Genomic DNA, 7,616 nt, shown 5'->3' on the forward strand with positions numbered 1-7,616 from the left:
AATTCTCAACAAGATACTAGCAAATCGAATTCAACAGCATATTAAAAGAATTATTCACCATGATCAGGTGGGATTCATTCCTCGGATGCAGGGCTGGTTCAATATTTGCAAATCAATCAATGTGATACATCACATTAATGGAAGAAAGGATGAGAACCATATGATCCTGTCAATAGATGCAGAAAAAGCATTTGACAAAATACAGCATGCTTTCTTAATAAAAACTCTCAAGAAAGGATAGAAGGAACATATCTTAACACTGTAAAAGCCATATATGAAAGGCCCACAGCTAATATCATCCTCAATGGGGAAAAACTAACAGCTTTACCCCAAAATCAGGAACAAGACAGGGGTGTCCACTTTCACCACTGTTGTTTAACATAGTGTTGGAAGTCCTAGCCTCAGCAGTCAGAACAACAAAATGAAATAAAAGGCATCCAAATTGGCAAAGAAGAAGTCAAACTTTCACTCCTCACAGATGACATGATACTCTACATGGAAAACCCAAAAGACTCCACCAAAAAACTGCTAGAACCAATATATGAACTCAGCAAATTTGCAGAATATAAAATCAATGTACAGAAATCAGTTGCATTTCTATACACCAATAATGAAGCAACAGAAAGAGATATAAAGGAATGAATCCTTTTACAATTACACCAAGATTGATTAAATACCTAGGAATTAACCTAACCAAAGAGGTAAAAGATCTATACAGTGAAAACTACACAAAGCTTATGAAAGAAATTGAAGAAGACACAAAGAAATGGAAAAACATTCCATGCTTATGGATTAGAAGAACAAATATTGTTAAAATGTCAATAGTACCCAAAGCAATCTACTCATTCAACGCAATCCCAATCAAAATAGCACCAGAATTCTTCTTAGAGCTAGAAAAAACAACCCTAAAATTTGTATTTTAGGTCACAAAAGACCCCAAATAGCCCAAGTAATGTTGAAAAAGAAAACCAAGACTGCAGGCATCAAAATCCAGGACTTTAGCCTGTATCACAAAGCTGTAATCATCAAGACAGTACAGTATTGTCACCAAAACAGACACATAGACCAATAGAATAGAATAGATAACCCAGAAATGGACCCCCAAATATATGGCCAACTAATCTTCATCAAAGCAGGAAAGAGTATCCAGTGGAAAAAAGACAGTCTCTTTAGCAAATGGTGCTGGGAAAACTGGATGGCAACATGCAGAAGAATGAAACTGGACCACTTTCTTACACCATACATAACAATAAATTCAAAATGAATGAAAGGGCCTAAATGTGAGACAGGAAACCATGCAAATTCTACAGGAGAAAACAGGCAACAACCTCTCTGACCTCGGCCGCAGCAGCTTCTTACTTGACATGTCTCTGAAGGCAAGAGAAATAAAAGCACAAATGAATTATTGGGACCTCATCAAGATAAAAACTTCTGCACAGCAAGGAAAATAATCAACAAAACTAAAAGGCAACAGACAGAATGGGAGAAGATATTTGCAAATAACATACAGGATAAAGAGTTAATATCTAAAATCTATAAAGAACTTACCAAACTCAACACCTGAAAAACAAACAATCCAGTGGAGAAATGAGCAGAAAACATGAATAGACACTTTTCCAAAAAAGATATCCTGATGGCTAACAGAGATATGAAAAAAATGCTCAACATCACTTGTCATCAGGGAAATACAAATCAAAACCACAATGAGATACCATCTCACTCCTGTCAGAGTGGCTAAAATTAACAACTCAGGAAACAACAGATGTTGGCAAGGATGTGGATAAAGGGGAACCCTCTTGCACTGTTGGTAGGAATGCAAACTGGTGCTGCCACTCTGGAAAACAGTGTGGAGGTTACTCAAAAAATTAAAAATAGAACTACCCTATGACCCAGCAATTGCACTACTAGGAGTTTATCCAAAGGATACAGGAGTGCTGATTTGTAGGGGCACATGTACCCCAATGTTTACAGCAGTGCTATTAACAATAACCAAATTATGGAAAGAGCCCAAATGTCCATCAACTGATGAATGGATAAAGAAGATGTGGTTTATATATAATAGAATACTACTCAGCAATGAAAAAGAATGAAATCTTGCCATTTGCAGCAACGTGGATGGAACTGGAGGGTATTATGTTAAGTGAAATAAATAGGTCAGAGAAAAACAGATATCATATGATTTCACTCAAATGTGGAATTTGAGAAACTTAACAGAAAACCATAAGGGAAGGGAAGAAAAAAATAAGATACAAACAGAGAGGGAGGCAAACCATAACAGACCTTAAATACAGAGAACAAACTGAGGGTTGATGGGGGTGGTTGGTTGTGGGGGCTTGGGAAAAATGGGTGATGGGCACTGAGAACGGCACTTGTTGGGATGAGCACTGGTTGTTGTTATGTAAGCGATGAATCATGGGAATTTACTCCCGAAGCCAAGACTACACTGTATATTAGCTAACTTGACAATAAAAAAAATATATATATATGACAAGAAAAAAAAAGCTCACAGTTTTTCTCTATTGACTTATGAGCAGGTTGTTCATATAAGTCCTTAATTATGGTGAGATATGTTCCCTCTAAGCCTACTTTGTTGAGATTTTTTAAAATCATGAATGGATATTTTACTTTGTCATATGCTTTTTCTGCATCTATTGTAATGATCATATACTTTTTATCTTTTCTCTTGCTGATGTGATGTATCATGTTAATTGATTTGTGAATATTGAACCACTATTGCATCTCAGGAATAATCCCACTTGATTATTGTGGGTGAATGTGAGTTCACAATTATTGTGAGTGAATGATTTTTTTTAGTGTATTGTTGGATTTGGTTTGCTAATATTTTGTTGAGGATATTTGCATCTATGTTCATCAGCGATATTTACCTATAGTTCTCTTCTCTCTCTCTCTCTTTTTGTAGTATCTTTATCTGGTTTTGGTATAGGGTAATGCTGCCCTCATAGAATGAATTTGGAAGCTTTCCTTCCTCTTCTATATTTTGCATAGTTTGAGAAGAGGTTTAGCTCTTCTTTAAATGTTTGGTAGAATTCATCTGTGACCCCATCTGGTCCTGGACTTTTGCTCGTTGGGAGTTTTTTGATTATTGATTCTATTTTATTGCTGGTAATTGGTCTGTTCAAATTTTTCTATTTCTTCCTGATTCTATTTTGGGAGGTTTTGTGTTTCTAGTAATTTATCCCTTCCTCCCAGGTTGTCCACTTTGTTGGTATATACTTTTTCATAATATTCTCTTATAATCCTTCGTATTTCTATGGTGTGGTTGTTATGTCTCCTCTTTCATTTCTGATATTGGTAATTTGAGTCCTCTCTCTACAAAAAAAAAGGGTGTTTTGCTAAAAACTCTTAGCATGTTGGAAATGAGGAGCACAGCTTAGAAACTCACCTAAGTAAGTCTTGCACATGAATGAGGGTGTGGAGTGGGACAATCCCTTCGCACTTCACAGCAGGACATCAACTGCTTTGTCATCTTGAGGGCATCTCCACTGTGGTGGAGACAGCTATGCTGGGAAGACCTGTCAGTAGATAGCGCTGTCATTCTGCAGGATGGTGGCGACAAGTAACAGTTGCAGACATTCATGAGTACATGTGTGAACCCTCTGGGAACTCTCAAAAGTCCTCGGGAACTGCCTACCCAGTGCAAGGCTGATAGAGCCTAGGGAAGCTTGGTTATAGCTCTAGCGTATCTACAACACTCAGTAGAGTGCAAACACTTAGCAGATCCTCAACCCATTTCTCCACTCATCCTTCCCCAATTCAGTGCCTTGACCCTGCTGCCCTTCTGTCACCAAGGAGGCCACCCTGAATACACATTTTAATTACTGTCAGTTTGAGGAACTGTTGCTTCCTGACACACCCTCCCATATTCTTGCATTTAATGACAGTAACTGTGACAATCTGTTACTTTTTATTAAATTCCAAAAGGGCAGCTAATTTTTTCAAAGTGGGCAGAGGAATCAATAACCTAGAAAATCTAGTTTTCAAAACTAACTTTTGCAAAAAGATAGTTTTGTTGTTCTTGTTGTTGTGCTTTGTGTTGAACCTGAATGATTCCACGAGTCACTGCCATAACGATTTGTCTTTTCTTTTAAAAAAAAATTTTTTTTAATGTTTATTTTATTTTTGAGAGAGAGAGACAGACAGAGCATGAGCGGGGGAGGGGCAGAGAGACAGGGAGACAGAATTAGAAGCAGGCTCCTGGCTCCGACCAGTCAGCACAGAGCCTGACGTGGGGCTCGAACTCACGAACTGTGAGATCATAACCTGAGCCGAAGTCGGGCACTCAACCAACTGAGCCACCCAGGTGCCCCCCTTTTGTCTTTTCTTTTGTTTCCCTTGCTCTAGAAAGTTAATTGACTTTCTTTGTATTAAAAAACAACTCCAACTCGGATATAGAATTAGAACTAAAAATATTAACCTAATAGTTAATTTTCATTCCATCCATATACTTTCCTAAGCCTTCTTCCAGTTTAGGATTCAGCTGGAGTGATGTGTGATTCTGAGCTCTGATTGGTGCCCCAACGCTTTCCGTACAAGTAGGGTTAATACAAAACATATGAAATAGTTTGAATCAGACCAGACACAAGAAATATGGACACAAAAAAGAGGTCAGAGAGGGCACAGAAGAGGGATAGGAAGAGGACAAACAACATAAAATTACAAAAAGGTTAATATGAAATCGATTTTTCAGGAATCGGTGTCCTTATAAGGCCAATGTGGGGTTTATTTTCAAATAACTTATTAATTTTAATTGGGAGTTTATTATTTATTTCAAATTCTATAGCTGTATCTTCCTGTATGAATCTAATACACAGGGAACTAATTGAGAAATTGACAGAAATTGGCCAACATGGACAAAAGATTGATATGAAATAGGTCTTGTGGTCATATTTAACACAGACAAGTCAATGTTGAAATTATTTTCACTTCTATCTTCTGTCACGAGAAAATTAGCAGCAATCAAACTATAATTTTCTTTTTATTATTATTTCTGAACAGGCCTGAGAGTTAAAAGAGAAAGTAAAGTAACATAAGTGACAAACTAAATGACCTAGCAAGTGTTTGACTGAGATAAGTTATAACACTCTGCTAAAAATTGAAAAACTGTCACTTCCTTGTTAGAGCTGAAAATAGTTCTTACAAGTTGTTCTTCCTGATGCAAAACCATATTAAGCTTTGTGTATTAATACAAATCACTCAAAACAATTCCAAGTAAGTACATATAGATTTAGAGAGAATTATGTAATGAATAATACTAGATTGTTGATAAAGCATTTACTCCAGTTTAAATGAGTATTTTATCCAAAGAGCACTGACTTGAGGTTTTTCTCTTTCCTTCTATAAATTTAGTGCTTACATACCAATTCCACTTAATAAATATGTGTTGTGCAGCTGTTAGGTAAAAATTCAGAGACTAGGTGCTCCCAGGACTACCAAAGTGAATCATATGTAGTGAAGGCTATATAATTTACAGTAAAATCATAGTTATGAATATGAAAATTTATAATTTACTATAATGAAAGGCAGCATAAATACAGTGGCTATTCCTAGAATGAGTAGGCTATTTTTAATTGAAATGTTGAAAAATGAGTTTATAAAAGTAATATTTTGGGATAGAATTGGAAGTCTGTGCAGTGTTTCAAAAGCTCGTGTTGGGCTTTTAGGGAGCTCATTCTGGTAGAGGGTCTGTCAGGATCAAAGTTATGGAGAACTGAAAGCTCATGGTATATTCAGGGAATGGCCAGTTGAGAGGATAAAGAAGGAAAAAGAGGTGTCCTTACACAGCTAGATTGCTGGGTAAGCAGACTCTGCAAGGCTGATGCCTGAGCTTGAAGTCCAGAGCACAGGCAGATAGGAAAGAAAGACAGATGTAAAGTGGGGAAGAGCAAAAACAAGATGGGGCTCACAAGGACAGACTGAAACCCTTGTCAATTCTCATTGCCCCAGATCTTGATGCTATGAGTGTCCTGCAGAATCTGAGTCCCCTCACGATGGAGTTAATCACACACCCCAGGTAAACAACGGTGTGCGTGAGCTACAAAGATTCCCTCCAAATCTCATGCAAGACTCTCTCCTGTGCCCCTCCCTATGCAGAAACACACGGGCAGGGGAATTCTGGGAAGTATAATTTAGCCTGGCCACCACACATGATCTTTTGGTTTATTTTAGAAACATTTTAATAAAGGGAACACAGTGATAAAGATATCTGGAAAACATTTTGGTAGATGAAGATCTAGCTTATTGCGAGATCCATACTCCAGAAGTTTTATAAACTTTGCTTAATGGAGAATATATCTGGCTTGGCACCAGCAGGAAACAAGTCCTTTTGAGGTGAGATTTTGATGAAAATCTGTTAAATTTATCTAAGTGAAGAGAACCAGGAAGGAAAACTGGGGCATCTAGAACAGGACTGGCAGGAAGCCTTTCCTTCCCCACAGCTCTGGCAGGCTGAGCTCCACGGGAACTGTGATGGTCAGCAGCAGCTACAGCCAGAGCCTCAGCGTCACTCAGAGAAGCAGAGAAGAAATTCCCTGGCCCAGTCTCATCCTGCCTTCGGGTTTCCTGCCAAAGCCTCCTGGGACGGAAAGCGGCAGATACAATGGCTCAAAGTGGATGTGGGAGGCACAGAGAGCAGCTAGCTCAGTGAACGGTATCTAATTCAGCCAAACTTCCTAACATTTACCAAAGAGCCTGAAATAGTCATGATGATAAATAATCTGGTGTAGGGTTTACATTTTCTGTGAAACTTGCTCTTTTCCACTGGTGTTGAAATATATTCATCATCATCTTGACAAATGCCATTAATTTTCATTTTTCTTCAAATGGAACATTGCCCTATAAATTATTTTCATAGCAAAGAGTGACTCAACTCTCAATAAAAGTGATTTATGGAAATCTTCCATGTTCTCACTCTGCTACTCATAAATTTTCTGCATGTAGTCAAACTTCTTTAAGTGTTCTGAGTCACACTAACTCATGGTCAGGCACCGAAATGCAATTCAACTATTCGAAAGGTGAACACATATAATGGGTTGAGATGTCATTCAAGTAATAATATAAGAAAGCGAGCGGCTCAACAAAGTCAAAGCACACATGCACTTAGTTCAAAGAGTTGGTGGACTTAGACTCATAAAGTCTGTGCCATAACAAATACTCCTCAAGTGTATGCTCATTTTCAGTATACACTTTCCTCCTCTCTATTTTCAAGTACTTCCATGTACGTCATCTTATTTATCCCTGAATAGAGGAATTATCCCCATAAGGCAGATGACAAAACTGAAACCCAGGAAGTTTAAATGACTTGCTCACTCTATTCAGCTGGGAAAGCTAACAACCCATAAATTGAAAGCAGGTACTGTGCTTTCAAACACTCCAACTTTAATAAAATACTTTACAATATATTAAAAGGCCATTTACCTGCTTGCTGACTCTGTAACCTATACTTTCTGTGACCTGTCGTCCTAAAAATCGGTCTTTTGATTTCACTCCTGGGAGGGCCCTTCCTTGTCAGGAGGAAGTATTAGTACAGTCATATAGAAAAGGCTTTAACATTTTAAACCTCTTTGCACACTTATCAGGCCCACAGCAATTAAAAATGA

The sequence above is a fragment of the Panthera tigris genome, chromosome B2, assembly GCF_018350195.1.
Source record: "Panthera tigris isolate Pti1 chromosome B2, P.tigris_Pti1_mat1.1, whole genome shotgun sequence".
Taxonomy (NCBI): domain Eukaryota; kingdom Metazoa; phylum Chordata; class Mammalia; order Carnivora; family Felidae; genus Panthera; species Panthera tigris.